Genomic DNA, 9,504 nt, shown 5'->3' on the forward strand with positions numbered 1-9,504 from the left:
GAAGAAACATGGAAAACAGAAAATTAAAATACAGCATAATGTCAGGGATGAAACAATATTCTTTTGAAGTCAAAAAGGATGAGAAGCTGAACAGCTTTGTAGGAAAGGAAGTGGTTGGAGCAGGTTCCTCAAGTCTCAAGGAGAATTTGCTACGTGAAGAGGAATAGGAGGAACTGGATGGAAACAAAGTATCATTCTTTAGACATTAACTGGACTTCAGAATAGGGCAACGCATGCACAGTTTGGGAGATGGGCATAAAGTAAAGCTGGAAAGAGGGATTTTTAAAAGGGCGTCCTAACCTTTGCTAAGATACCATTTAGTCCTGCTGACGGGAAGCCACTGGATCTCTAAGCACGGTGGTGTTATAGCTGTGTTTTATCACTACGGGAGGAAATTCTGAGCTGCTGGAGATATTGGAGGTATTGGGGGGAGTCAGAGTGGTAGGAGGTGTCACTGAGGTCAGCACAGAAGTGTGGGGCACTACAATCATCCTAAAGCAGAAGCTGCGGGAGGAGCCAGTGTCGGAGTCTTAAGATAATCAGCAGAACTTGGTGACTGAGGGATCTACACCGGGCAGGGTGGACTTAAAGTCTCTGTTTCTCTAGCCTGGGAGATTGAGCACAGATCTTCACTGTGGCTGTTAAGTCACTATTCGGACCTGTGTCCCTATTTATGCCCCCATGCTATTCTAAGTGCGTTAAGCACTTCCTTTTTCATTTTTTTTAGGTCAAGAATGATGTATGATAAATCATAGTTTTTGTTTTTAGGAATAAGGAAGAAAAATGAGGCTCAGTTATTGAGCAGCTTCCCAAAGCCACTCTGTTGACATACGAAACAGTTGACATCAATCTGCTTTCTACCTCATTGCAATGCTCTGGAAGGGGAGCAAGACTTGAAGAAAAGGAGAAAGAAGAAGAGGAGGAGGGAGAGGACAGGAGGAGGAGGAGGAGAGAAGAAGAGGAGAAGCAGGGGAGAAGGAGGAGAAGATAAAGGAGGAGAAGGAGAAGGAGGAGAAAAAGAATGAAGGCAGAGAAGAAAGAAGGAAGAGGGGAGGGAGGGAGGGAGAGAGGGGGAAGGGAGGAGAAAGAGGTAATAAACATAGATTTTGGTATGTCGAGCTCACACATAGAAGTTTCCAGAATGGTGCTGATGGCCACCTCTGTGTCTTCAAACATCTCTTGAAGTGATTACTCAGTTTGAACCAGACACAGATAGATCCCTGTTTGTGGACTCTGTCGTGTCGTTCACATTTGTGCTGCTTGCTGTCAGGATTCAATGTGATTGATACATGGCTATAAAAACCAGCATCTGGGCTCTGTGTTAACATCCTGACCACTCCTACGGCAGTCCTTTTTTGGGAGGTGATTTTTAAGTTTCCTCATTCTACTTAAGCCTTTCTCATCACCTTACGAGTTGGCCTTGGATGCGGTTCTCAAGCAGAGAACCTCCTGTTTTCTTTTCGGTGGCTAGTGACACATCTTACCCTCCTGGTCTTAAAAACTCATTCTTTTTATTCACTGTCTTTGTCTTAATCTTTTTGTGTCATCAGACCACATTATAGTTTCTGAAGGCGTCCTACCAGTGTTTGTCTGATGAGCCAGTAACCTGATGAGTGAACGAAAGCTTATTATAGAGACGCTGGGAAAATAAACAATGGAGTAAGATTCATCTGAGGTCCTACCACTTGGCCTTAGTCATGGGCAAGACTGTGTCTATTTCTTCTCAGTCTCATGCCTATTCACACGTTTCTACCTAACTGTGGTCATGTTCTACTCAAAATGGAAAAACAAATTCCCCTGCCTTTAAACATCTTCATAAATGTGGACTTCTCTTTCTTCATGAACATTTATTTTCCCTATTGAAGAGCCAAGGACCTTGGGGTCAGGGAACTTGAAATACTTCCCTAGTGTGGACTGATGAAGTGTTCCCAGTTGGGATGGATATTCAGAGGTGACGAAAGTAGTGTGAGAATTCACAGACTTGCTTGTAGATAAATATCTAGGGCTTCTCTTTATTTTTCCCCTTTGGTGTCTATATGCCTGTGTGCATATGCCCATGTGCATGTATGTACATGCGTGCATATATGCATATGTACATATGTGTTTGTGTGTGCATGCACCTGCACATGTGGGTGCCTGTGGAGGTCAGAGGTTGATGTTGAGATATTTTTTTCCTCAATCACTTCTCTACCGTATTATTACTTTTTATGAGATAGGCTCTTTCACCCAAGCCAAAGTTTTCTGCTTCAGCGACAGTAGCAAGTTGGCAAGGCCAAGATTCTCGAGTCCCCACCCTACAGTTCTGGGGTTACAGGTTACCATGCTTAGCTCTTACCAGTGTGGACCTCTATGGATCCAAACTCAGATCCCCATGCTTGTGTAGCAAGCGCTCTACACACTGAGTTCCAACCCAACTCCCCGCTCCAACCGTTAACTACACACCAGCTACTGCCAACTGTCAACTACACACCGGCTACTGTTCAAGAAACTTTATGGTCCTCGTTTTCTTTAATCTTTAGTATGCATTAGCACAGTCTCAGTTTATAGATAAAACATTATATCCATGAAGACATTAAGACCCAAACTGAATACCACATACCCAGAATGTTTGACATCTGGGATCTGGCTCTAAACAGTCTAATTTCAAACTCATGCTGTGAACCCTACCCCCCAACCACCACACACTGCTTTATGCAGCTTCTACACAAACCATAGAAATATCAAAACTTAAGAGAGGGATCAAGACGAGAAGTTAGTATGGCTGAAAGGGAGCAGTTAGAAGGGGGCTTTAGAAAGATGCCCAAGGGTGAGTAAGCAGCCTCAGGGTCAAAGATTGCAGTCATTTGTTGGGTTAAAAGGTACATGATTGTTGTTTAAATCAGCTGCATAGCAGAAGAGTTTAAAATTAATCATATTTGAAAGAAAATTAATAATTTTTAACTAACAGTTTAATACTGTATTTAATAGTTTATTTCTAATCACTTTCCTCAATTACTTAAGAGTAATTTGACAAGGATTTGTTGGTAACTGCCATATCGAGTTGAAATATACTAGACTCATGACAATAGTGGATATTTATTTATCCATTGGTATTTCTTATCTCTGCATTTGAATAACAGTTTTGTTTGTCTAAAGAGTGTTCATGTACACTTTCTTATTTATTAGATCTACCTCTGCAGAGCTGTCTAGGAATAAGCATGTGAACTAACTTGGGAAACCCTGGGCAAGGTTATTCATTGCTAGTAGCCGCCACACTGAGGTTCCGTGTTCGTCCTACCTCCAAGGGTGTGTGAACTCTGTTGGGGGCGATGAAACTCCGGATGCTAGACTGCGCTTCATCAGATGCCGTCAGGTGATGGGGTTGTGGGAGGCGCTGATGTACTGCTCAGGGGTGGGAAAACAACAACAGCCTAAGATGAGGACCCCAGTCCAGATGAGAAATGATGCAGGCTGGGCCGAAGAGGCAGGGTTTCCCAAGTTTCCGCGTGTCCTGTCGCTGCTGGAAACCACTTGGAGTCAGTCAGGAGTGAAGGTGAAACTCTGTCTTAACTCAGGGGGTGAATGACCAGGGGCATGGAGGGGCCTTCTGAGGGGGACTTGGGCAGTGGCTCTGTATAACAAAGGCTTCCTCTCACAGCGGTTCTTGATGAGAGAGACAGTCCTGACTTGTGCATACTGTTTATCCACACTCTTCATCATGGAAAATGAGTGCATACCCCTTCCTCAGGGTGGACCACAGATTAAATACCTTTTGCAGGAAGGAATGTCTGGGAAGGAAAGCTTATTGGTTAAACTCTCAAGGCCCATTTAGATACCTCATTCGCGCGGGGCACTCTGTGTTCAGTAGTCACGTTCTTTATGTGGGGAGTTGTGGTCAGGTGTTCCAGGCCAGGAATCTGGTCCGGAGTAGGTGAAACTCCTACTGTCTTTAGGTAGGTGCCAGGGTTTCTGAACCCACTGGACCACATGAAGTTTCCTGGCATGGTTCACTGCCCCACACCACGCCATTGATAATTCTGGAGTTCTTATTCTGGGCTCCACACTGAGTTTGGCTCTAACGTCACTTTAATGAATAGAACACAGTGTCTTGAATTTCTTGAAGTGCATGGTCTGGTGAGCACATCGAGCATTGAATAAGTGTACGTGCACCCGGAGATACAAGCTTACAAACCGCTGAACTCTAGCACCTACCAGTCGGGAAGTGAGTTCCACTCCTTAAGAGGGCTGGTGCCAGATCAGTTTGCTCGGTAATCCATTACTTCATAGATGGGTTGAAGCAACGCTATTCCAGACAGTGAACCTTACCAGTTGATGGGAGGTGGTTTTACTTTTCTCTTCGTTTTTTTTTTTTTCTTTAGGCATTTATCTGATTACCCTTTGCGCGTGAGTCTCTCTAACTGTGTTAGCTTGTTGGGGACAGGCTCATCCTAGTGGCAGACAGATAAGAGAATGGAATCTAGGAATCTACTAGCAAATGACAGCTGGACGAAGCATCATGTCGTTAGCTTTCCTGCTGCTCGAACCAAACGCTTTGACCGAGGCAAGCTATGGAAGAGTCTGTGTGGAGGTCTGCTGACAGGCTCAGAGCTTTAGAGTTCATGACCACCATGACAGGGCACCGTGGCATCAGTAGACAGGCATGGGCTAGAGCCTTAGCTGAGAGCTTGTGTCTTATCCACAAGATGGAGGCGAAGGGAGAAGAAGACAGGGTCGGCTTTTGAAACCTCAAAGCTTCCTCTCCAATGATGCACCTCCTCCAGAAGGCCATGCCTCATAATACTTCTCAAACAGTCCAACCGGCTAAGAACCAAGCATTCAAATATATAAGCCTATGGGGGACGTTCTCATTCAAACCACCACGCAGAGTTTTAGCACTGCAGTTTTAGGACAGCGTTGAGTATCGGAGGTGTGTGTGGTTCCTGCAGAGACAGGCGGTACAGTTCGGGTATCTGATTTGTTTTTGTAAGGTATTGTTAGAATCTTTTAAAAACTAGATCGGTGTCTTCCGTAGACTAGTAACAAGGCCAAACCAATCAGTCAAACAAACAAATCCAAAACAAAACAAAAGGCCTACAGTTTTTTGGGTTACCATTCCAGTGCTGGGCTGATGTGGACATTTAATTGTCAATAGACTAACGCTGACGTCTTACTGTTGGTCAACTATGTCTGAAATGACTGAAGAGATTGTATTTTTTTCTGTGAAGCTCAAAATGTTTGACAATGTGGTTTTTATTTTATTTTCAAATGCAAGTGCTTTACAATGTTCCCACTGAGAGCTTCGCAAATGGCCTAGCACTGAGCACCAAGACTCTGGCAGGCCCTTCATGGGAGAATAAAAAGGCGTTTGAACGATAAGAAAAGGAAATGTCGATTGCACAATTTTTAGATATGGAGGAAAAAAGAACTCTAAGAAAGATGCCCTGTTTGAAAGAAAAGGCACAAAACTTAGTTTATTCTCATATTTAATGGAAGATACACAAAGCACAATAACCAAAATTGGTTTTAATCCTTAGCAATAAAGAGGCAGTCACCTAAAACTGATTAAGAGGTAAAACATTTATTTTACATAATATGAACAAGTCAACAACGGTAACAATATTTCTTTGAGCTCAAAAGCACTGCAGGGTTTGCCTGCTTGGCACTTTTGGATTGTGAAAATAATATCAACAAAACAGCAATAATGGTTACAGAGTTAAGGTATCAAGATCAAATATCTCCTCCGGCAGTCAGTGTAGAGTGGGAGGGGAACCACGCTGCTGGAACTTAAGTTCAAGTAAGAACTATAAACTAAAGCTAATGAGTCCCTGTAAGAACAATGCATCTGCCAGTGGTTTGTGTGTACCTGTGTGTATGCATGTATACGTACAGGATAGTGCATGACAACGAACCAACCATTGTGTATTCTGTAATGGATCTTGTTTCTTAAGCACACATCCCAAATTCTGAATCGCTTTACTTTTGCCATAAGTCTCAATGCTTTCGTTGTAGTTAGGAAGTCAATTAACATCTATTACCAGTGTAGGAAAACTATCCTTTCATTATTTTCACTAAATTGACAAATATTTATTGGGCGAGACTATTTACTGCAGCGAGAATCTATTCTTGGTTCTGGAGAGCAAGCAAATGTAATAGGCAAAGATTCTAGGATCTTTCCATTTTATTCCAGAGGCTGACAAAGAGTAGATAAGTAAACCGTACGGACTAGATGGCAATTAGATAAAACAAACAGGTGGCCAAAACCAGGCAGGGAGGGCAGGTTGCAGCTTTAAGTGGAACAGCTTAAGAGGTGTGGGTAACGTCAAGGCAAAGACCGGAAGGACATGGGAGAGGGGCGTGTGCTGTGGAATGATCAACTTGACAGGATGGGAACTCAAGGAAGAGACAAGCCTTCAAGGGATCATGTATATTAGATTAATTGAGATGTAAAGACTCATCCTAATGTGGAAACCACCACTCCATGGGCAGGTTCTTGGATGTACGCAAAGTAAAGGGGGGTGAGCACAACTCAGAGATGTCATTTCTCTTTGCTTCCTGACTGGGGATACAAGGTGACCAAGCACCCAGATCTTCTGCCGCCATGCTTTCTAGCTTACAATGACCAGCAAAGACTGTACCCTTAAGTTAAAAACCAAAACAAACCTGTCCTTTCTTAAATTCATTTTGAAAGGTATTTTGCCACAGCAATGGTAAAAAGTGACTAGTTCAGGGCCTTACAGTCACCAAGGGGGAGGCATTTCCTGGAGGAAGAAACTAGGAACACAAACCCCTAGGTAGGCAGGCTCCGTCCCCCAGTGTCTGAAGAAGAGAGAAGCATAAGGTAGCTTGAATGTGTAGAGAAGAGAAAGGCTTCAAGGTGGCTCCAGCCTCTATGTTCAGTCAGACGGGGATTCAGGGGAGGGTTTGAGTGGGAGTGCCTCGAGTGGATTACCTGTCCATGGTGACAGTGTTGAGTAGGGAGGAGCTGATGGGCGAAGAGAGGCAGGGAAAAAGCAAAGGTCTTATGATCGGATCACAGCTTGGTCTGAGACTTTCTCAGTGGAAGCAGCAAGGGGCTGGACTGGGGATCAGATTCTGGATATTTTCTGAAAACGGAGCTGACAGACTTAGCTGATGGATCGGATGTAGGGTTTGGGAGATGGAGGGAGGGATCAAGAAAGAAGAATTAAAAGTTTTTGACTTGAGCAACTGGAGGGATAACATTGACATGAACTGAGATGGGGAAGGCCGTGGGAAGAAAGGGGGTTGGGTGAAAAGGTTGCAACTGGACATGTTGACTTCGAAAGTGTATTATATTTCTAATTGGAGACATCAGACATGTACTTGGGTTTGGACAGCTTGCCCTCTGAGAACTCCAGGCTGGAAACAAAGATTTGATAACTGTCAGAATGTAGTGTCTCAGGGCTTCTATTGCTGTGACAAAACACAATGACTAAAAAGCAAGTTGGGGAGGAAAGGGTGTATGTGGCTTACACTTCCATATTGCTGTCCATCACTGAAGGAAGTCAGGACAGGAACTCAAACAGGGGAGGAGTCTGGAGCATAGGCTGACACAGAGGCCATGGAGGAGTGCTGCTCTCTCGGTTTGCTTCCTCCGGGTTGCTCAGCCTGCTTTCTTATAGATCTGAGGGCTACCAGCCCAAGGCTAGCACCACCCACAATGGACTGGACCCTTCCCCATTGATCACTAATTCAGAAGATGCCTTACAGGAGAAATTTTCTCAACTGAGGCTCTTTCCACTCTGAAGACTCTAGCTTGTGTCAAATTGACACAAAACTAAACACAAAATGGAGGGTATATTAAAAACAAAGAGGATCGATTAATTAATTAATTAATCAATTAACTAACTAATTAGATTCACTTTCCATCCTGCTCATTGGCCCCCTCCCGGTCACTCCCTCTCACAATCCTCCCCCGACCCTTCTCCCCTTCCACTCTGAGCAGTTGGGGTTGCCCTTCACATTCCCCCACCCTGGCACATCAAGTCTTTGTGAGGTTACATGCATCGTCTCCCACAGAGGCCAGACAAGGCAGCCCAGCTAGAGGAGCCTATCCCACACAAAGACAACAGCTTTTGGGACAGCCCCTGCTCCAGTTGTCTGGGACCCACAGGAAGATCGAGCTGCACATCTGCTACATATGGGTGGGGAGACCTCGGTCCAGCCCATGCATGCTTGACAAAGAGGATTTTTGAAGTCACTCAAGTGATATCAGAGGCAGAAGAGGGAAGACTTCCTGGCAACCTGGTAGGTTAGCCTGTGTGAGAGAGACCAACATATAGGATAGTGCTCTGAGGCTCAGGAACAGAGATCGGAAGGAAGTGGCCATCGAGGAAAGAGGAAGATGAGGATAAATCTCGGTCTGGAATCCATGGAAAGAAACCTTTCCAAGAGAAAAAGATTGATAGTTTCAACACGAGCCTACCTACGGTGTTTACCACGGGATAGGTTATGTGTGACCTTGAATATGAGCAATTTTAATAGAGTCATAGGGATAGATTGTACTAGGGATAGATTCAAATGGTCTGTTTGAAAATGTGTGAGATAGGCACACCACATATTCTCCAAGCAAAGAACCTAAAACATATTTTCGATATCACGACAGAAGCAGCCTTGCCATGGCTGATGTTCACTAAGTCCCTATTTGTGCCAGTCACGTGTTGAAGTCTTCACGTGTATAATTTTACCTGACACAATGTGTTCTCAATCTTATAAATGAGAAAATGGAAGTGTGTAGATTTTATGAGCTTTAAAAAAGTGACCTTGTTACTAAGTGGTAGAGGGGTTGGGAGCGTTTCCTAAACTTTTAATCTGACTAATCCTCTTGTTTCCAAGCAATATTAGGTGCTTTCTGGAATACTCTTATTCATTGGAAAGTAACTGTCTAGAATGAGCTCTATTTTTCGTGTTGATGTGGATACATGTGCACGGGCAGGTGTATTGCACCTGGAGGCCAGAGGTCAACTTTGGCCATGGCTGTTTTCTTTGTTTCTTGAGATCCGGTCTCTACATGGCCTGGGGCTTTCGGTTTGGCTAGACTAGGAGGCCAATAAGCCCAGGGAGCAGGCTGTGTCCACCTCCTCAATGCAGGAATAATAAGCGCTCATCACAGTGTTGGAACCCTTGGGTACTTATGCTTGCACAGCAAGTGTTCTCCCAGCTGAGCTGCCTTCTAAGCCTTTCATTTCTAGTTACCAGTCCATCTTGTTTGGAAACACTCAAGCACATTCTTTTTGAAGTCTACTCTTCAAGCGGTGATACCACAAAGCCACTGGCTTCAGCACACTGGAGTTCGCAATGTTCTGTAAGGCAGATAGTGTTATTTGTATCCAAAGTTTGCACACGGATGCTGGAGTTGGTTTAGAGAAGTTGAATAAACTGCCTAAAGTCACAGAGCTTCTAAGAATTGACCCCATGTCCTCTGAAATTACATTCCATGCTCTTTCCACTACAACATGCATGTAAATTTAGTTAATTCTCGGGCTCAGCTTGAAATATTATATCTTT

The sequence above is a fragment of the Rattus rattus genome, chromosome 1 (genome assembly GCF_011064425.1).
Source record: "Rattus rattus isolate New Zealand chromosome 1, Rrattus_CSIRO_v1, whole genome shotgun sequence".
Classification (NCBI taxonomy): Eukaryota; Metazoa; Chordata; class Mammalia; order Rodentia; family Muridae; genus Rattus; species Rattus rattus.